Here is a 13,185-nt window from a genome sequence, read left to right on the forward strand (position 1 = left end):
AGAAGGGAAAAAGAAATCCAGGGGCTGTAATGTGTCACTAGAAGGAAGTGAGGTATGCTCAATGTGAATAATGTTAGCTATGCTCATTGTAACATTAGAAGAAGTGTGTGTGTATACATTTTTCACATTCACAGATTCATTGATTTTAAGGTCAGAGGAACCATTGTGATCATCTAGTCTGACCTCCTCCATGACAGAGGCCATAGAATTTCACACAACAATTCCTGCATCAAGCCCAAGAACTTGCAATGAAACTAGACTTTAATTTTTAGAATGGCACCCAGTCATGATATAAAGGCTATGTGTAGGGGCGATTTGCATGTGATGAATTGAAGAGTCATGTGGTAAATTGAGAATGTATAGGAATGTGTGCCATCTTCTACTCTTACTCAGATCTAACTTCTTCCTAATCTTGGTTTGCTTTGTTTGTCTCACTCCTGTTAACTTTCATCTCATGATGGTTTCTTCTTGCTTCATTTATTTTAAATACCTTTCTAGCACAATCAGTCAGCCCTCATCCACCATATAAGTAGCATTGCCTATAGATCACCCCTCTTAATCAAACAACGAATAAAACCATTCGTGTGTACAAAGAGACAGCTCATGGTTTCTGTGCTCATAGTTTCTGTTTCAAAAGGGAAATTAAAAATACTTATCCATATTAACACAATGGATTTAATCTCAAACCAAACTTTAACAAAAAATTGAAAAATAAATTTAGATTTAGAAAGACAGAATAGAAAAGGAAATAAGGTATATAGTTATAAGAATACAGTCACTAAACACTGAGAAGTTGTTGCTTATAATCATATAAGAATGAACATTACAGGTGGGTTGCACAGCTAGAGAAAACAGACTACACTTCAGTATGATGTAATGGATCAGTAAGGCACAAAGAATGATCAATTAGGTGGCTGGGCTGCTTAAGTATCTGAATCAGCACGACTGAGAAGAGGTAGCCAAATTTCAAATAATTTTCACCTTGTTTCACAGATATAGGTGTTTTTGACTTCAGTGTATCCCCTACTTTACAGTACCAGCTACCCAAAGCGAGAATAGACAAGCTAGACCGGGTGGCTACCATAGGACTTGCTGTGTTCCTGGTCTTTCAGTTTGAGTGGAGAACTCACATTTACAGCTGAACTTTGTGACAACTTGCTGTGCCTGAGTCACCTTATCCTTAATTATTGTCTTTTGCAGCATTCATTCCTGTTTGTTCCTCAGCATAGGGAACTTTGGCTTGTGGGGTTTTTTAAGTGTATCTTTGCGTCAAGTGCACCTTTTTCACCTGGACTTCTTGTCAGGGACTATTTATGGGACTAACTTCATCCATCCTTTAAATAAAGAACAAACTGTGCCCTGAAAGATAATTCTACTTACGAATGGATAGATTCTCACAAGCTTAAATTCTGAAAGGTACATGAGATGGTCTACTCTAAATTACACGTTGCTATGGTTACATCTTCTGTAGCTCAGATGGGGATAGGGGGCAATTATCAAGTTTTGTTTGCTTGATTTTAAGTAGTTAGTTACCTGGATACTCAACAAATAAGAACACTGAAAAAAACCCTTGTTTTCTTGTTCTCTAACTGAAGAGGAGAGGAAATAGCCATACTTGAATGCAACCCCCCCAACATTCAGATTCTTAGCTGCATAGTGAAGCACTAAACAGAGATAAAGAGTTTCTGAACTGTTGGCTTTATTAAGCCACAGGAATAGGCCTATGAACAGAGATCAATTCAGTGTTGCAGAATGAATTCCTGGATAAATCAATTGATCCCATCCTACCAGTATAAACCCCTTCCATTTCCTCTGTCCCCCATTTCTAATTTAGCAGGAGATTTTTGATATGTAACTTTATAAAAGTTAAATCACTTGTCAGATTTTTTTAGGGAGAACAGATTAATTAATGATATGCTAGTGGTGTTTTCGTCAAGACTATTGGAAACTCACCTTAATTAATAAAAGGAGAGATCCTTTCTGCTGCAGTGCTGCAGGCTGAAGTTCATCTACTGTCATGCAGATCTTTGCTTTTTAAATATCCTCTTAGGATTGTGTGTGTGGCACTGCGTTCATGGCTTTAATCAGGAGGTTTGGTAACAAGCTGAAGATGGAAAAGTGAGGGGAGGGAGGGAGAACAGGACAAAATTAAAATACCAGCCTGTCAGTTTCTCTAATAGTTTATGTGGGCAATGACAGAACAGTATTTTAATTTTTGTCTGGTCTCCTTGCTACTCATTTATTCCATCTACTGCTTGTTATCAGAGTTTCATATTAGACTTAAAGATATGACTGTATTGCCATAATAAATTTATAAGAGGATATTTAAAGAGCAAAGATTTGAATGACACAAATGAACCTCAGTGTAGCCGAGCTTCAGAAAGGATTTGCAGAAAGATGCCACAGAAGTGAGAAATAACTGCTAGAATCTCCTTAATTAAAAAAAAAAAACGGAAATGCAAGAGGCACAAAGTATTTAATAAATTTAGGTTTAATCTTAAATTACTGATGCTGTTTTAAATAATCTTTTGTTAAAAAAAGGTTAAGAAAACTAGTTTAAAGTACATTATTGAAACGTAAGCCAGATATTTAGACACTGAAAAACTAAGATGTTGGAAAAAGCACATACATTTCTAATATGTTCCTAAAGTTCTTGAATTGTTTTCAGTTCATCTTTGAAGCATGACTTAGTTCTCCAAACTGCATTAAAAGTGATTTCTAGACAGGGTCTAGAGATCCAATTTTGATGTCACTATTAAATAGGATATATCTATTTGATCAAAATGGGGAGAGACTGCTTTAAGTCAATCTCTCTGGTTCTTGTTTCTTGAAAGGGAAGATGCTCCTATTTACCAATGACTAGTCTGCCATTTGTTTGAATTACATGGGAGAATTGTGGATGAATATATGGGAGAACATGGCTATTCTGTGTAATTTAAACAAAAGTGATATCCACCAACAGGGTTACCTTCACAAAGCATAACTCAGGAATTATTAAAAGGACAAGAGATGAAAAGTGTGTATGATAAGTAAAGGAAGTGAAGAGAAGGGGTGATGGCAAGGGAGGAAATGGAGGTAGATTATTTGAGTTAGAGACTCTCCTAGGGGGATCTGTGATAGGCACTTAGAGAGTAGATAAAGCTGGAGTGGATCCCTTGGATGGGGGGTGGGAAGGGAATAGGTACTAGTACTCAAGGAAGTGAAACAGCCTTACCAAATTCAAAAGAGCTACAAGAAATTAGATACTCGAGGAAAATCCATTCATCAATAGGTGAGGCTTTTTATAAATTCAGTAACTACTATCTGGATCATCAGTGATCTACAACCCATCCTGGACAACGATCCCTCACTTTCACAGGCCTTGGGAGGCAGACCAGTCCTCGCCCACAGACAACCCGCCAACCGTAAGCATATTCTCACCAGCAACCACACACTGTACCATAGTAACTCTAACTCAGGAACCAACCCATGCAACTAACCTCGATGCCAACTCTGCCCACATATTTACACCAGTGACACCATCACAGGACCTAACCAGATCAGCCACAACATCACCGGTTCATTCACCTGCACGTCCACCAATGTAATATAGGCCATCATGTGCCAGCAATGTCCCTATGCTACGTACATCGGCCAAACTGGACAATCCCTATGTAAAAGGATAAATGGACACAAGTCAGATATTAGGAATGGCAATATACAAAAACCTGTAGGAGAACACTTCAACCTCCCTGGACACACAATAGCAGATGTAAAGGTAGCCATCCTGCAGCAAAAAAACTTCAGGACCAGACTACAAAGAGAAACTGCTGAACTTCAGTTCATCTGCAAATTTGACACCATCAGCTCAGGATTAAAAAAAGACTGTGAATGGCTAGCCAATTACAAAAGCAGTTTCTCCTCCCTTGGTGTTCACACCTCAACTGCTAGAAGAGGGCCTGATCCTCCCTGACTGAACTAAGCTCATTATCTCTAGACTGATTCTTGCCTGCATATTTATACCTGCCTCTGGAAATTTCCACCACATGCGTCTGACGAAGTGGGTATTCACCCACGAAAGCTTATGCTTCAATATGTCTGTTAGTCTATAAGGTGCCACAGGATATCACTTTTTAATATCTGGTTGTGAATTGAAAGGCTGCTAAAAAGGCAGTGGAGAGGTGAGAAGAACAGAGAAGAAACAGATGCTGACAGGAAGGCCATTGAGTTAGAGGGAAGATTTGGCAAACAGATGACAAAGAGTGAATAGGAGAGAAGAGAACAGTGTGGTTCCTCTGATAGCATCATGAAAAGGGACTTCCAAATACCTTCAAATCACTCCAGCTTCTCCATTTCTGTCTCTCTTCAAGCTGAGGACCTTTGCTCCTCCACCCTCAAGATCAGCTACTGGGAGCAGGATCTGTATCTTACACTGGGGCACTGGCCTGGAATAAGAATCCCAGGATCAGCAGAATGGAGAGGCTGAGTGTAATGTTTGCACACCTGCTTTCAGAAATGCACTGTGTACTCCTGGGCCACAGCCCAGATCCAAACACTTTGTTAGAGGTTGACAAGAGGGCCACTAGCCAGAAGAAGTAACAGTGTTTAAAAAAATGTTACCTCATTTCTATTCAGTGATCAGGCTGAAAGTGAAAACATTTGAGGAAGATATCAAAAACATCTGCTGAAGTATTGAGAATGCAATTGAGAGACAAAGAAAACAGTTAACAGAGAACGGATACACAGGAAGAACAAAAAGCTTCCTAGATTGACTCCATGCCGTTTTAAAATTCTTGGGCCTTGAAAAAAACATGCATTTAATTTTTTTTTTTAAAAAGGGTGCATATATTCTGATTAGTTTTTAGACCCCAGGAAAGAGTCAGTGTTTGCAAAGCCTTGAACTCCAGGAAGTTTGCCTATCCCTACTCTCAACCCCATCCTATGATGACCTGATGGCTTCAGTGAGGCTGATATTGGTGGCAGGTGAGCCACTGACAGCTCAACTTTGGCTCAAGACCAGCACTTGATCCTGGTTCTAGTTCTCTGTATATGATTAAAATCAAGGCAGGAACAAACCAAGCTGGAAAGAATGTTTAAGCATTTTAGGTTGAAGCCAAGGTTCTGCAGCTGTCACCAGACTTTTCAAAGTTGTAAGACAATCATGGTGCATTCCACAAGATTGCAGCACTGTGCTGTAGCCAAGAGTATAATGCCCAAGTATTCTCTGTGGCTTGGCCTGTTCTTGGCTTATAGAGTTAAGCTAGATCATTGGCTTGATCTGGCTCAGCCTTACCTTTAAAGTTTCTGGCTTGAACAACTCCAGTGGAGAAAACCAGATGTAACTTGTAACAGCATGAAAAGTCCAGGAACTCTGGAATATATAATTTTCTTGAAAAAACAAACAAGCCTGTTTTTTATATTAAAAATATAATTTTAGAAAGACTATTTACCTTTTTAAAAAATAGATTAGGTATGACTTGTCAGGAATGTAATTAATATGTGATGATGTGACGTTATCTGATTAAAATATGACCATATAGATTATTGTCGCAACCACTGTTATATATTTGCAACACATCTTGTACAAAATGTAGCATGTAAGATGTCTATATAAAGATTATGATTTTCTGGTTATGATTATGCTATCTGTATGCATGTATCATTTTTGTATTTGAAGGTATGAATATTGGCTCTATACTTGGATTTCAAATGTTTGCTTCTGGGGTAACGCCCACTAGGTAGTTAGCCTGCACTCTTGGAGGGACTATTCAAATTAAGTGGTTCATCAAGAAACACTTAACTGACAATGAATGGACCATGGGAGACGCCCATCTCCCTTAAATGGATTGTCCTGAAGTATAGGTAATGGCTTCCTGCAATGACTAGGCAAAATGCATGGATATGTGACTTGTCCATGTGACTCCAACCACCATCTTGTTACTGTACTTTCCCACAGTAAAAACAATAGGATTCCCTCCACATAGCAGAAGATATAAATGGCCCTGGAAACTACTCCATTTAGCCTTTTTCCTGCCCAAACCTCTGGACTACGGACTTATACTAATGGGAGCATTCTAACCAATGGACTGAGGACCTTCCAATGATTTGGAAGCAGTCAGAGATTTGACTTAAGCCAGCAGTTTATTCCATCACTGCTATAAGCCTGAACCAAGAACTTTACAATTACTCTCTATATTTGATTCCTTTAACCAATTTAAACTCTTGTCTTTCTGTCTTCATTTCTGTCTTTTTTAGAATAAACCTTTAGATTTTAGATACTAAAGGGTAGGCATCAGCATGATATAACTTAAGATCTAAGTTATACATTGACCTGGGTGTGTGGCTGGTCCTTTGGGATCAGAAGAACCTTTTATTTGATGAGATTGGTTTTAAAGAACCATTTATCTCTAAGTCTGGTGTTTTCGGTAGCAATACAAGGACTGGAAAGCCTAAGGAAACTGCTTTTATGTCTTCTTGTTAGCCAGTGTGGTGAAACAGAAGTTTACTTTTATTGCTGGTTTGGTATATCCTCTGGGGGGTTAGCCACCAGTCTTGGGGTGTATCTGCCCTATTTCTCAGCAGTTTGTCCTTAATTTGGCATTCTCAGTTGTGACCCAAGAAGGTACGGTTACAGATGGCCAAATTGATCCTTGGGAAACTAATGGTGCTGTACTGGGGATAAATTTAACCCACTGTGTATGACAGATGGATATGTACAGTAATTCTACTTACTGGAAAATGAATGTGGCAAGTGATATGTAAATACACTATTTGTTCACTTCTGCTAATTCAACCTCCAGTATATAATGCTTATTCTTACCACACACTTATCTCTAATTACTGAGAATGATTTTTTAAATTCAGTTTAGCTTGGTGTTTGCTAATGATATTCAAGTTTAAGCTTTGCAGGTTAAAAATAAATCCTAGACAACCCGACTTGCACATTTTGGATATAACAGCTGATCGATTGTTCAGAAGCAATGCTGGCTCAGATTCCTCATTTATTAAAACCCACACAACAGGCTACACAGTATATTAATTTTTAAATGAATTGGACCATATGGCTTCTTATCCCATCACCTAGGGCCAAACCACATGCCAGTACACATTATACTTTTTCTTGTCTGTGGTAGCCACTTTAACGCTTGTGCATGTTTCACTTTTTTGAGTGTGGTGAAAAAGAAGCAAGACAAGAGACTAGTTAAACTGTAGATATTATGTTCACTGCATTATTTTGCATATTGGGCAGTTGCAATTTTTGCTTCTTACAAAATATACTTTGGATAAGCAGAATATAACCTTGAATATAAAATATCAGAGTCTGTAGTGTACACAGAGACTCAGTAAGTGGACCAAGGTGGCACAGAACAGAACTGAAAATAAAATTGTCTAGAGCCCCATGTTCATTGAAAACTATACTTCTCCGGTGTGGAACTTCACAGGGAACAAAAGTATGTCTGTAATTTCACTTCACTTGCTCGCCAAATGTTAAACCAAAAAGAGCAATGCAACTCCTTAAGTATAAAATCCGTAAGGAGCATTTGTAGCACAGGCATGTATAATTATCTGTATTAACACAGTTACTGGCCCACAGTACCACTGTAACTAACACTAAACCAGTGTACTTTTTGGCATGACCTAGGGATGGAGGAGAAATGCTCATAGAGTTCTTTGAAACATCGAACAAATACTTGTGACTGTCTGATAGAAGTACAGTATACTAAAGTACAACATGAAGGAGACACTTATATGTTACTAGAGTCTGACCTAGAAAGTTTGGAAAAAGCTTTCAAACTTGGGTGACAAAAGTTAGCTACCTAGGTTCTTATTTAAACATGTAAATAAAAGTTGTATTTTTCCCCTTCAGAAGTGCTGTTAGTGTTCAGGCCCAAGTTTGAGAATGTTGGCCTTAATAACTATGTATAATTTTTTATGACCCCGTCAAAGTGTCTGCACCACTTCAGGAATACATGGCTATTCCTGAATAGGTATGTTTTCATTTTCTGTATATTCTTATTCATGTGGAAATTTGCTACAGTGCCACTTGAGTGAAAAGTTACTGGCTTTCTTCATAGAAACAGTCCCTAAAGGATGGGCAGGCAGAAATGCCAGAAGGAATAGAAGTGATTATATCTTAATAAATAAGGATTGGAAATAATACCAATGCAAGAAAAGGGTTGAGGGGCTGAGGGAATAGGAAGAGCTGGGCTTCACTGTATAAAGAGTGAGTCCCTGGCTGGAAAAGGGTGACTGATAGACTTCAGGCAAATGAGGGAGGCTGGAATCACCAAGGAACAACTAGGATCTGAGATGCTGCTAATAATCTTTTCAGAATGCAGCTACCAGTCTTTGACATTTGTACCTTGTATCTTCATGTCCTGTAACGGTGCATAGTTTGTCTCTGCACAAGCTTGTCCCTGCACAAGTTAAAAAGTAACTATGGTTATGTAAATTCTTGTGGGACTGTAATCTGTATAAGCGAACACATGAAAGAGACCATACCACTAAAAAGCAACGAGGAATCCTTGTGGCACCTTAAAGGCTAACAAATTTATTTGGGGATAAGCTTTTGTGGGCTAAAACCCACTTCATCAGATGCATGGAGTGAAAAATACAGTAAGCAGTATATATATTACAGCACATGAAAAGATGGGAGTTGCCTTACCTCGTGGGGGGTCAGTGCTAACAAGGCCAATTCAATTAAGGTGGAAGTGGCCTATTCTCAACAGTTGACAAGAAGGGGTGAATATCAGAGGAAAAATTACTTTTGTAGTGCTAACGAGGCAATGAATTCCACCATGATTACAACAATTTCCACCCCACTATTAACCTCAGCCTGGACCAGTCCACACAAGAGATTCACTTCCTGGACACTACAGTGCAAATAAGCGATGGTCACATAAACACCATCCTATACTGGAAACCTACTGACCTCTATACTTACCTACATGCCTCCAGCTTTCATCCAGACCACATCACACAATTCATTGTCTACAGCCAAGCTCTAAGATACAACCACATTTGCTCCAATCCCTCAGACAGAGACAGACACCTACAGGATCTCTATCAAGCGTTCTTAAAACTACAATACCCACCCGGTGAAGTGAAGAAACAGATTGACAGAACCAGAAGGGTACCCATAAGTACTACAGGACAAGCCCAACAAAGAAAGTAACAGAATGCCACTAGCCGTCACCTACAGCCCCAACTAAAACCTCTCCAGCGCATCATCAACCTATTCTGAAGGATGATCCCTAACTCTCACAGACCTTGGGAGACAGGCCAGTCCTCACTTACAGACAGCCACCCAACCTGAAGCAAATACTCACCAGCAACTACACATCACACAACAAAAACACTAATCCAGGAACCAACCCCTGCAACAAATCCCGTTGCTGACTCTGTCTGCATATCTATTTAAGGAACACCATCATAGGACCTAATCACATCATAGTCAGCCACACCATCAGGGGCTCATTCACCTGCACATCTACCAATGTGATATATGCCATCATGTGCCAGCAATGCCTTTCTGCCATGTACATTGGCCAAACTGGACAGTCTCTATGCAAAAGAATAAATGGACACCAATCAGGCATCAAGAATTGTAACATTCAAAAACCAGTAGGAGAGCACTTCAATCTCCCTGGACACTCAATAACAGACTTAAAAGTCACAATTCTTCAAAAAAAACCCTTCAAAAACAGACTTCAACGAGAAACTGCAGAAATGGAATTAATTTGCAAACTGGACACCATCAAATAAGGCCTGAATAAAGACTGGGAGTGGATGGCTCACTATAAAAAGTAATTTTCCCTCTGCTGATACTCACACCTTCTTGTCAATTGTTGGGAATGGGCGACATCCACCCTGATTGCATTGGCCTGGTTAGCACTGACTCCCCACTAGGTAAGGCAACTCCTATCTTTTCATGTGCTGTAATATATATATATACTGCTTACTGTATTTTTCACTTCATGCATCTGATAAAATGGGTTTTAGCCCACGAAAGCTTATGCCCAAATAAATTTGTTAGTCTCTAAGATGCCACAAGGACTCCTTGTTGTTTTTGCTGATACAGACTAACACAGCTACCACTCTGAAACTATGCCACTACATTAACTGATGGTGAAAAATCTCACAATTTTAGTAATTTTCACTGCTTCCGAGCAGCACAAAATTAAAAATGCATTGGTCTGAAACAGTAAATTAAATTCCAATGAAATGTATTGGACTCATGCCGTGAATTAAAAAAACGTGCAAATGCTGTATCAAATCTTGCTTTCTAAGGGGTAGACTGAGCATTTGCTCAAAGCCTCAAGTATAGGGTAGCATGTTAATGTGCCATCACAGGAGGAGCACCATGAAGTAACATGCTTCCTCTGTACTTTGGCTCTGTGTGTGTGTGTGTGTGTGTGTGAGAGAGAGAGAATAATTTGCTACAGCCCTTACCAGATATAGTGTATTTCCCCCGTTAGTCCAGCTCAGCTAGGCTATCAGGTTGGGATGGAGGAGCCAAGATCTGCCCACTCCCTGATCCTCTTCACCTTCTCCTTACTCTTATCTTACTTGTGTGTGTGTGTGTGTGTATTTTCTTCTGTCTAGGAATTTCTACTGTCTCTATTGCTGTATCATCCAGGTACCATATCTATAAATTAGGAAACATCAGTTCACCACCCCTGTCTTTCCCTATCCCTAGAGTGGCTGCAGTGTGCACACTGAGATTCACATGGTACGGAGCCTGGCCAGTTGGAGAGGAAGAAGAGTTGGGAATCAGCTCCTGTACACACCATGTTCTCTTCTTTGGACAGTGTAACTTTCTGTGCTAAATGCATCCCAAAATAACTGCTAATGCAAGCAGCAATAATTCTCCCTCTACTGTCTTTATGCAACCTTGTCAGTAGTGCTGCCAGAACTTGGAAGGGGGAGGTACCTCTATGACTCTATCCAGTGGATCCTCTGACCTCACTGTCAGGCCAAGTCCCCTGCCTGCTCCATACCCTGACCAGTCTCACCTGTGAGGGAAGAGTCATGTTTAAGATCTTACTGCTCCTAAAAGGTGGCATTTGCTCAGATTGTGCCTCTAGATTCAGTTTTGGTGAAAGAACTTGTGTGTATAGTGGATCTCATTAAAAATGGATGTTTACCATCAGTATTTACTGATGTCACTATGTTTGCTGTATTTCCTACACTTCATGGGAAACATTGCAACTATCAAGGTAAAAGTAACAGAGTAACAGCCGTGTTAGTCTGTATCCGCAAAAAGAAGAACAGGAGTACTTGTGGCACCTTAGAGACTAACAAATTTATTAGAGCATAAGCTTTCGTGGACTACAGCCCACTTCTTCGGATGCATATAGAATGGAACATATAATGAGGAGATATATATACACACATACAGAGAGCATAAACAGGTGGGAGTTGTCTTACCAACTCTGAGAGGCCAATTAATTAAGAGAAAAAAAAAAAACTTTTGAAGTGATAATCAAGCTAGCCGAGTACAGACAGTGTGATAAGAAGTGTGAGAGTACTTACAAGGGGAGATAGTCAACGTTTGTAATGGCTCAGCCATTCCCAGTCCTTATTCAAACCGGAGTTGATTGTGTCTAGTTTGCATATCAATTCTAGCTCTGCAGTCTCTCTTTGGAGTCTGTTTTTGAAGTTTTTCTGTTGTAATATAGCCACCCGCAGGTCTGTCACTGAATGACCAGACAGGTTAAAGTGTTCTCCCACTGGTTTTTGAGTATTTTGATTCCTGATGTCAGATTTGTGTCCATTAATTCTTTTGCGTAGAGACTGTCCGGTTTGGCCAATGTACATGGCAGAGGGGCATTGCTGGCACATGATGGCATATATCACATTGGTAGATGTGCAGGTGAACGAGCCCCTGATGGTATGGCTGATGTGATTAGGTCCTATGATGATGTCACTTGAATAGATATGTGGACAGAGTTGGCATCGGGGTTTGTTACAAGGATAGGTTCCTGGGTTAGTGGTTTTGTTCAGTGATGTGTGGTTGCTGGTGAGTATTTGCTTTAGGTTGGGGGGTTGTCTGTAAGCGAGGACAGGTCTGTCTCCCAAGATCTGTGAGAGTAAAGGATCATCTTTCAGGATAGGTTGTAGATCTCTGATGATGCGCTGGAGAGGTTTTAGTTGGGGGCTGAAGGTGACAGCTAGTGGTGTTCTGTTATTTTCTTTGTTGGGCCTGTCTTGTAGGAGGTGACTTCTGGGTACTCGCCTGGCTCTGTCAATCTGTTTTTTCACTTCAGCAGGTGGGTATTGTAGTTTTAAGAATGCTTGATAGAGATCTTGTAGGTGCTTGTCTCTATCCGAGGGATTGGAGCAAATGCGGTTATATCTTAGAGCTTGGCTGTAGACAATGGATCGTGTGGTGTGTCCTGGATGGAAGCTGGAGGCATGTAGGTAAGTGTAGCGGTCAGTAGGTTTCCGGTATAGGGTGGTATTGATGTGACCATCGCTTATTAGTTTTTTTTTTTTCTCTTAATTAATTGGCCTCTCAGAGTTGGTAAGACAACTCCCACCTGTTTATGCTCTCTGTATGTGTGTATATATATCTCCTCATTATATGTTCCATTCTATATGCATCCGAAGAAGTGGGCTGTAGTCCACGAAAGCTTATGCTCTAATAAATTTGTTAGTCTCTAAGGTGCCACAAGTACTCCTGTTCTTCTTTTTAAGGTAAAAGTAATTACACTTAGCAAGAATTCAATGGTGCACACTTTATATTCTGTGACATTAGGGTTTGCACTGTGTTGGTGCGAGACCCTTTTGATCACAGAATTAGAGAAAGTGAATGATGAAGAATAGACTATGGGTAACATTCTCAAAAGTGCCTAAGTGGCTTAGAAACCTAAGGCCCTGAGTGTCAAAGTATTATATACCTAACTCTAATTAATTTCAATGGAAATTAGGTGCCTACAAACCTTTAAAAATGTGACTCTATGTCTAATTTTCAAAAGCACCTAAGTCAATTCTATTGGGACACAGGCTCTTAAGTGACTTAGGTGCTTTTGAAAATTTTCCCCTATATATATAAATGCAACTGTTCCAAAGAACAAACTCAGCACTGATTTGTGATATGTCCTGTAGCTTAATTTCAGATGTTGAAAGATAACAGTGCTTGCTTTTTGTCTCAGCATGCTCTTCAGCATTGGGTGATACTTTTTCAAGCAATGCAAATGTCTC

This window comes from Malaclemys terrapin, chromosome 6, assembly GCF_027887155.1.
Source record: "Malaclemys terrapin pileata isolate rMalTer1 chromosome 6, rMalTer1.hap1, whole genome shotgun sequence".
Lineage (NCBI taxonomy): Eukaryota > Metazoa > Chordata > Testudines > Emydidae > Malaclemys > Malaclemys terrapin.